We start from the raw sequence: 9,570 nt of genomic DNA on the forward strand, positions 1-9,570 counted from the left end.
GCATTCTTGTTTTGTTTTTCTTAAACTGTAGTATGTGCTTGTGAGTGCAAATAAGGCTGTTTGTTTATGTTACACTGCACTGAACCTTATATGAACATCTTCTGTCCTTGTGTAAACCAATTGGAAATTTAGACCATAAAAATTTTTGTTAGGTGAGGTCATTCTGGCCAGGCATTAGGTTTTGGTGTGGTGTTAGGGTTGAAAATGAAACTATAAGACATATCAAGATAAATGTCACTAAAAGGCTGTTCAGAAACTGTGGATTAATACCTATGGTTATTACCACTCCTTTAGGAACCTTGTAAGTAAAGATAAATACTTTTGGTTTAGGAAGTCCTGAATTAAGTAAAACTTAATAGTCTTGATTTGTCATCCCAACTGGGATGAGGCCCATGTCATTTAAACTATGATGTGAAAGTAAACACTTCACATTCATGTGCAGGCTCAGCAAAATTGTATTTAATTTGAATTTATATTGTAAATGGGCTGTTCTCTTGACAGAGTCAGGCTTATTGTATATAGTCAGGCAGGAGTTTCCAGTGTTTGTGTTAAACTAACAGGCTTCTGGCGAACAGACATGAAAGTGGTATTAATTTTCTCTGGAAAGAAAAAAAACGTTTGCATTTTTTCCCAAATTGTCAAACTATCCCTTTAATGTTAGTGACAGAGAATGCATTATGTTAGTCATGGTCCTAACAAGCATACAAGTACAAGCATGTTTAAGTGTTTGTAAAGCCATCTGTGTAGGTGCATAATTTGTGTACTTTTTGCATGCTATGCATCTGGATGAGTGGTCGTGTTGTGTGAGATGTTGCTAAGGGACAAGTCCAGAAACAAGGCCAAACTATTTATACAGACCATTTCCTCCACAGGGATGAACCCAGCCCCTTAACTCTAACTAAATAAACTTGATTTTGCTGTAGACGTACTCATCACACTGTGCATCTGTTTAATCACATATCCTCCAAAAGCTGTTCTTTATCACCACTATTTGTGTTACTTCAGATCAGTGGTGACCATCAGCACGAGGCAAAGGAGCCTATGATTGGTTCTTTTCCTCTGATTCATCTGGAGTTTCAAAGCTCAGCTTTTCTGAGGAAGTCACAGACAAACACTGAACATGAAGTCATTACTAAGGTAGGTGGAAAGCCTTTTATTTAGCTATTTCTGCACAGTGGGAGGCTCCTCCTTTTTGGGGCTATAATGTCTGTTATTTGGGTCTGTTGTTTTCTTTGTGTAATAAACTAAGATAACCATAATTTGAAAGAGGCCCATGTTTTTGGTGGCTAAATGGTCTTAATTTGATGTATCGGAGGAGATAAGCATAATTTAAAAGAAACTGGCATCAGTACTGCATTATCTATTAAATTATATTGTATTATTTAATTAACAAACTGAACAACTCACAGATGTAGTTCAGTCAAGCAGAATAAAAGGAAAAAGTATAGTTCACCACTGAGAACTACAATATTTAAGAATGTTCTTTATATGACGTAGAGGAATAAATGTGTATCTGTCATTTGAGCCTAACCTAATGATTTCTTCCATTCATCTTGACACTCTATATTTGGACAATAACAAAAGGGGGATTTTGCAAGAGAAAAGCTAAATAGGAAGCAGACAGGCATAGCAGCTGGCCAAAATGGAATAAAGCAAAAGAAGGAGGCCCAGAAGGAGTTATAAAATGGAAATGTGTTGCACACGTGATGAACACAGCTGCATACCATCCTGCAGTAAACCTATTTCCTTTGATTTTCTTCAGTTTTATCAAGATTAAACACTGACACTGAGGAATGACACCACTAGTGGACATTACAGTGATGTGGCCTTTTAGTTTCATACCTGGAGCTTCATCTGGTCTGGCTGATTTGTGCAGATACTGCAAACAGTCCATTCAGCCTTTGAAAAAGAAACACCAAAACCTATGTGTCCACCTCTGGTTGTCTGAAGGCCAAACCAAACAATGTTATGTCATCATCTTAAGCTCAAATATCATCACTGGGATTTTGTTGAAAGCACGTGTAACAAATTAAGTCGATTTTAGTCGATGCACATATTCACAACAGATTCTTTTATGACTGTGGTGCTAGTGCATTACACAGCAAATAATTAGTATTAGTAATATTGGTAATATTAATATTACTATTAGTTAAAATAATAATCACATGTTTTCAAGGACATATGAAGCAACCCCATGATTAGCACTTACTGTATATGACACTTACCCATTTAGAACATTGCAACAGTTCAGTAACTACATATGTATGCAAAAAACAAAACCATCAATATCAAAACTGAAGCCATGATCTAAAATAGTAATTCAGTTTTATATGTCTTTTGTGTGGACTTTCAATTGGATGAGAAAACTACTAATGGTGTAGAAAATACTAAATGTGGAGGAACATTTCTATCCAAGTGTCATTACTTTTTTTTACAGGCTGCTTTGAGCAAAAAGTGCTCACTAACATGGGCAGTCACATGATGCACACATATTTCCATACCCATTTTGGGTTTGGAAAGTCATTCTGGAATATTCCTCCCTTAGTTTTCCCATGGCCAACCTCAGGCCCCTGTTACACCTCCTCCTACATGACAACAATGGAATAACATACCCTTCACACCACCCATCCAAGCTCACTAGGAGGTAAACTCAAAATAGGAACACAAACCAGATATAATTAAGAACAAAGTTTCTCTCAAGACTGCTTATGCTTTGAAGCATTATCAGGAGTTCTTCAGTAGTATATTTGCATTCAGAGAAAAAGTTATAGCTCTGATAAATCAAGGGTTTTTATGCAAGCTGCAAAATGTTTATTCTGCAAGAAAAAAAATGCAGTTTTTGGCTTCTGCCCAGATCCACAATAGAGGCAGGGACTAAATGTCTGTCCAAAATTTAACTGTTGCTGTAACTCGCTACTGGTGTATCACATCTCCGTCTCACGCTGCCAAGTGCAGCCACATAGTCCCCCCTCCATTGCTTCTCTGACTCACAAGTCAAACTGAACAATGCAAACCATTGAACTCTCAATGGGCGTCTTTAATTGACAACTGGAATCTATTAATAGTGTAGCCAGTAGCCATGACTACACAATAAATTACATACATACATATTCGTGAATAAGAATATATTTCAACAGGACTCAAAATGGACTGTCTTAGTCCTCAGTTGTTCTGAAAAGGACTTTCTGACTTGCAGATGTTTAGGAACTGACTCACTACACTGTTGCCTTTTCCACCCCTCCATGAGTGGTATTTACCTTGAGAAGTTATAATTTCCACAATCTGGATAAATGAGTTGCTTGACATCTGGAAATAATTTTAGGCTCACAGTTTTGTTCTTGCATCTCTCTTAATGTCACATACAGGGCTGTTTTACAAGGGAATTGTTAAGGGGAGCTATTTAACAAGACATTACTGCTGACATGTACTGTATAAGATTGGAAGTTATGAAACTATCTGCAGCATTAGAGACTTTGTTCCCCCATGTGACTTCGCTGATGTGCAAAATATGGTGTGTGCCTTCATACTCGTGCTTTAAATCAGATTAAACTTAAGGGAACATGGATACTAAACCAAGTATTTGCAAGTGGACAGCATTTGCAGTAAAACATGACTTATTTTAAAAAAGAGCATCCAACTCAGTGTCATGACACAAACGATATCTTATAAGCTGTAACGTAATGATAAAAAAGCCATAACAGTGCAGCAGAGTTTACAGTGTGGTAGAGGGGATGTGTCTGACAGAGTGGAATAATGTTTAAGACTTTGAATGTTCTGCTTTACAGGTTCACTTGGGGGAGCAGTTGTTACGTAATGGCAGTGGCATGACAAACACTTCAACATGGGAGGAAAGCAAACACCACTTTGAAAGGATTGCTATATTGCAGCACTACATTTGACTTTGTGCTCAGTTTTGTATTTAACAAAGTACAGCAACTTCACCAGGGTGTTTTGACATCAGGTCAGCAGGTCACCATTTAATTAGGATAACTGGATTTCAATGATTGTACTTTGGCCACTCTGTGCCATATAAACGATTTTCCTAATTGACTCTTAAGTGTGTCACTGCAAATCCATTACACAATCAATCTTGTTTGTGTTGTCTTCACTGCCTCCTCTCCCTTATTCCAGATGCATTCTGTTACTATCAAAAATCCCTTTCCTATCTTGTGTGAGCTAGTACTGCCATTTTTTCACATGGCCCAGTGGAAAATAAATTAAAAAGCTTCAGATTTTCTATCATACCATATCACAGAACAGAGTGTGTCATCACTTTGGTTAAATAATTGCCCAGAGAAACTAATGATGACTGTTGGTAGGTAGTGAACAGCAATAATGTCTATGATCACTTAGTGGGCATACGTTTAAATGACTGATTCAATTCCATTCAATTCAGTTTTATTTGTAAAGTCACAATCACAATACAATACAAGGCACTTTACAAAAAACAAAAAAAAGCCCCAACAAATCCCTTATAAGCAAGCACTTGGCGACAGTGGAGAGGAAAAGCTCCCTTTAATGGAAGAAACCTCCAACAGAACCAGGCTCATCTGCCTCGACCGGTTGGGGTGAGTGGATAGAACAGAGAGAAAAGAACAACAACAATAAACAACAAATAGACACTGAAGGTTGGCGGGGCCAGTAACTGCACATCAGCAATATACAGCTCCAGGACCAGGGACACCTGCAGAAGGTACAGAGAGACAGAACAGAGAGAGAGAAGCAGAGAGCACAAACTAGGAGAGAGAGAGAGCACAAAGTTAGTGACATTGAATGGTGGAATATACATGTGAGGAGGTAGTAGAGGAGGGTTAGGGCAGGGCAGGGAAGCTCAGTGCAGCGATGGAGAGTCCTCAGGCAGTCTAGGCCTATAGCAGCATAACTAACTATAAGCTTTGTCAAAAAGGAAGGTTTTAAGTCTAGCCTTAGAAGTACAGAGAGTGTCTGCCTCCTGAACCCAGACTGGGAGCTGGTTCCACAGGAGAGGAGCTTGATATGAAGAGAAGCTAGTATAGGTTTCGTAGATAGATACAGCTGAGTGTCATCATTGTTTGATGCTGTGGTCAGTAGTGTTCTTGCAGGACAAGTATAGAAACGGGTCCATTATCTGAGGGTAAGAGAAGATCGTTTATGACTTTTAACAGTGCTGTTTCTGTACTATGATGTGCTCTAAATCCTGATTTGAAAATCTTCAAATAGTTCATTTCTGTGTAAGTGGTCTGATAGCTGCTTAGCAACAGCTTTTTCAAGGATTTTAGAAATAAATGGTAGGTTTGATATTGGTCTATAATTAGCCAAGACTCCTGGATCAAGACTTGAGTAAGGGTTTGATTACTTGCAGTCTTAAAAGCCTGAGGTATGTAGGTTGTTACTAGAGATAAATTTACTAAGTCTGAGATGAATATGAGACAACTGGCAGGGTGTCTTTGAGCAGTCTAGTCAGGATGAGGTCTACGAGACGTTGAGGATTTAGATGAAGCAACTGCTGACGTGAATTCAGAGAAATCTATGGGAGAGAAACAGTCTAAACATGAGTGAAGTCTTAAAGATGATTTAAGAGCTACAGTAGTAGAAGATTTATTTACTGTACTTAAGTAGATTTTTCAGGTATCTGTACTTTACTTGAGTATTTATTTTTCTGTTTTCTTTCTATAATATTAAAGGAAAACAAAATCCAAAACTACATGGCCCTGTGTGAAAAAGTGTTTGCCCCCTAAACCTAATATCTGGTTGGGCCACCCTTAGCAGCAACAATTGCAATCAAGCGTTTGCGATAACTTGCATTGAGTCTGTTACAGTGCTGTGGAGGAATTTTAGCCCACTCATCTTTGCAAAATTGTTTTTCGAGCATGAACCGCCTTTTTAAGGTCATGCCACAGCATCTCAATCTGATTCAGATCAGGACTTTGACTAGGCCACTCCAAAGTCTTCATTTTGTTTTTCTTCAGCCATTCAGAGGTGGACTTGTTGGTGTGTTTTGGATCATTGTCCTGCTGCAGAACCCAAGTTCGCTTTAGCTTGAGGTCACGAAGAGATGGCCAGACATTCTCCTTCAGGATTTTTTGGTAGACAGCAGAATTCATGGTTCCATTTATCACAGCAAGTCTTCCAGGTCCTGAAGCAGCAAAACAGCCCCAGACCATCACACTACCACCACCATATTTTACTGTTGGTATGAAATGCAGTGTTACTTTTTTTTACGCCAGACGTAATGGGACACACACATTCCAAAAAGTTCAACTTTTGTCTCGTCAGTCCACAGAGTATTTTCCCAAATGTATTGGGGATCATCATGATGTTTTCTGGCAAAACTGAGACAAGCCTTGATGTTCTTTTTGCTCAGCAGCGGTTTTCGTCTTGGAACTCTGCCATGCAGACCATTTTTGCCCAGTCTCTTTCTTATGGTGGAGTCATGAACAGTGACCTTAACTAAGGCAAGTGAGGCCTGCAGTTCTTTGGATGTTGTTCTGGGGTCTTTTGTGACCTCTTGGATGAGTCGTCGCTGCACTCTTGGGGTAATTTTGGTCGGCCGGCCACTCCTGGGAAGGTTCTCCACTGTTCCATGTTTTCGCCATTTGTGAATAATGGCTCTCACTGTGGTTTGCTGCAGTCCCAAAACTTTAGAGATGGATTTATAACCTTTTCCGGACTGATAGAGCTCATTTACCTTTTCTTTGTTTTTGAATTTCTTTGGCTCTCGGCATGATGTCTAGCTTTTGAGGATCTTTTGGTCTACTTCACTTTGTCAGACAGGTCCTATTTAAGTGATTTCTTGATTGTGAACAGGTGTAGCAGTAATCAGGCCTGGGTGTGGCTAGAGGAATTGAACTCAGGTGTGATAAACCACAGTTAAGTTATGTTTAGAGAAGCTGTTTAGAGCTCAATTACTTTTTCTTTGTTTTTGAATTTCTTTGGCTCTCAGCATGATGTCTAGCTTTTGAGGATCTTTTGGTCTACTTCACTTTGTCAGGCAGGTCCTATTTAAGTGATTTCTTGATTGTGAACAGGTGTAGCAGTAATCAGGCCTGGGTGTGGCTAGAGGAATTGAACTCAGGTGTGATAAACCACAGTTATGTTTTAACAGGGAGGCAAACACTTTTTCTCACAGGTGTGAAAATCCATGTAGTTTTGGATTTTGTTTTCCCTTAATAATAAAAACCTTCATTTAAAAATTGCATGATGTGTTGACTTGTGTTATCTTTGACTAATATTTTAATTTGTTTGATGATCTGAAACAAAGTGTGACAAACATGCAAAAAAATAAGAAATGAGGAAGGGGGCCAACATTTTTTCACACCACTGTATATGATTTAGATGTTCGAGGAGTAGAAACAGTCTATGTGGTTTGGGGGTGCGGCTCTAAGGAAACTGCAGAGAGGCGTTTTAGACTGAATCTCTGCATCCCAGTCCCCACTCTGGATTGTCAAACTTTAGGTTGGCTAATAAACTCGGCCAGGTTTCTAGAGATGAGGGCTGCACCATCCAAAGTGGGATGGATGCTGACCCTCGCTACCAGAAAGTGGCTCAATTGTCTATAAAGCCCACATCGTTTGCAGGACACCACCTAGACAGCCAGAGATGGAATGACGACATGTAGTTAAACATGTCATAGCTGGTCAGATTGGGGAGGGAGCCCAGAGAATATTACAGTCCGTCATTGGCAACTACTGGCACTGGCACTATAATGCCCAATACAGAACACACAAAGAACCTTTGCATATAACACTTCTGTTCCAGCCCACAGCCTTACTTCACTTTAAAGCATTATGCGAGTACAATAATTTTGAAAATTTTAATGAAGAAACCAGGCTCCACCTACCATGTAATGAAACACAAACTGTTAGATTTATGAGACAGACCCTGAGCTCGGTGGCTCCACACCTGCTAATGGGACTAGGCTAGCTGGCTTTTGTTCATAGATGTGGAGCCATGCTTCCAATTCTGTGATCTTCGCCTCCAAAGCTACCAGAACCTTGCACTCATTACAGGTATCATTATCACTAAAGGAGGCAGAGAAATAAGTAAACATGTGGCACACCAAGCAGGAGAGAGAGGGAGACAAAGAAGCCATGCTACTAGCTAGGTAAGCTAACTGGTAAGCTAACGAGCATTAAGTCTGGAAATAGCAAGAAATACCAGACAAAATAGAAAGGTACTTGACTAGTACAGGAATATGTAACAGTTAAGGAATTGTTCAGAGAGTTTAGTTTTTAGGTGTGTTAGACTAAAACTAGTCTGTTGCTAATCCATAGACAAGCTATATGACACACACAGCATAACACTGTGACATTTGCAACAGGAAGTGAATTCACTTACCAGGAAACAGCATCATACGGCTCAGCGTCAACTGATGAGGCTGTTTCAAGTTATGAGGGCTAATGAAGACTCCCTGTTGCTTTTTCAGTCTTTGTAATGCAAAAAGTTTTAGTTGTTTTTCAACTGTTGTATGGAACAAGTTAGAATTTATAAAGTAAGTCTCAGCTCTAAAAATATCAATAAAACTATCTTATATGATATGTTTTGTCCATTGGTCCAGCTTTCACATCAGAAAGAAAATGCACTGACAGCCAGCAGTGCCCAGCTGGAAGTGGGAAAGGAAACTTTTTCTGTATAATTAGGGGATTTGCAGAAAACTACTGGCACTATAATGCCCAATACACAACATACAAAGAACCTTTGCATGTAACACTTATGTTCTAGCCCACAGCCTTATTTCACTTTAAAGCATTATACGAGTACAATAATTTCGAAAATTTTATGGAAGAAACCAGTCTCCACCTACCATGTAATGAAACACAAACTGTTAGGATTATGAAAAAAGGAATTTGTATATACTGAATGAACACTGGGATGGACTGTGTAGTGAAAAAGCTGCTGGATGGTTTGGCTATTTGTGCTGGTTTTTGGAGTGGTGGGGAATGTGACCATTTCCTCCTGTTATGGCTTCATTATAACCTTTAAAACATGCCCTCTTCCTGTTTTGCAGTGATTCCCGGAGAAGAGGGCCAGCACCCATGATAGACCAGGAAGGGATAATCAGCATGCCCTTATCATAGCAAACGCTTACACTAGAAGGGCCTAATCGTCTATAGGGGAAGAAAATCAGGCCAGACAAGGAGTAGCCAAAACCACATAATGATGACTGGTCAATAAAAATTCTGATCTAAATTGTGGTTGGGTTAAACTATTTCACCCATTCTTTCTAAATATTTGCATTCTATGCATATTTCCTACTACTCCAACCTTATCTCTGCTAGTTGTCAACATACAAAATTATTTTTTTTAGCATTGCAGCCAAACTGACATATGAAAATGAAGACTTTGTGATTGTCCAGCATGTGGGTCCTACGTGTGCACATGGGTGGGTTAAATGCAGAGCACAAATGGGCCACCATACTTCACCATATAAGTCACTTTCAATGATCTTCTCTTAGCCTCAGATAATGGACTCGAATGCATGTCCTGCTAGACCTTAATGCTGCATTTGACACTGTCGACCACAGCATCTTATTACAGAGACTGGAGCATGTGATTGGTATCAGAGGAACAGCGTTAAAATGGTTCCAATCC

General features: G+C 39.3%; 1 long non-coding RNA gene across 1 annotated transcript; it reads left to right on the forward strand.

The window, feature by feature from the left end:
• Positions 1-1,005: 1,005 nt before the first annotated feature.
• LOC113123964 (uncharacterized) lies at positions 1,006-4,050 on the forward strand. The gene is made up of 2 exons (XR_003294986.1): positions 1,006-1,137; positions 3,786-4,050. It is a non-coding gene; the product is annotated as an uncharacterized LOC113123964 (long non-coding RNA).
• The last annotated feature ends 5,520 nt before the right edge of the window (positions 4,051-9,570 follow it).

Source organism: Mastacembelus armatus, chromosome 21 (assembly GCF_900324485.2).
Source record: "Mastacembelus armatus chromosome 21, fMasArm1.2, whole genome shotgun sequence".
Classification (NCBI taxonomy): Eukaryota; Metazoa; Chordata; class Actinopteri; order Synbranchiformes; family Mastacembelidae; genus Mastacembelus; species Mastacembelus armatus.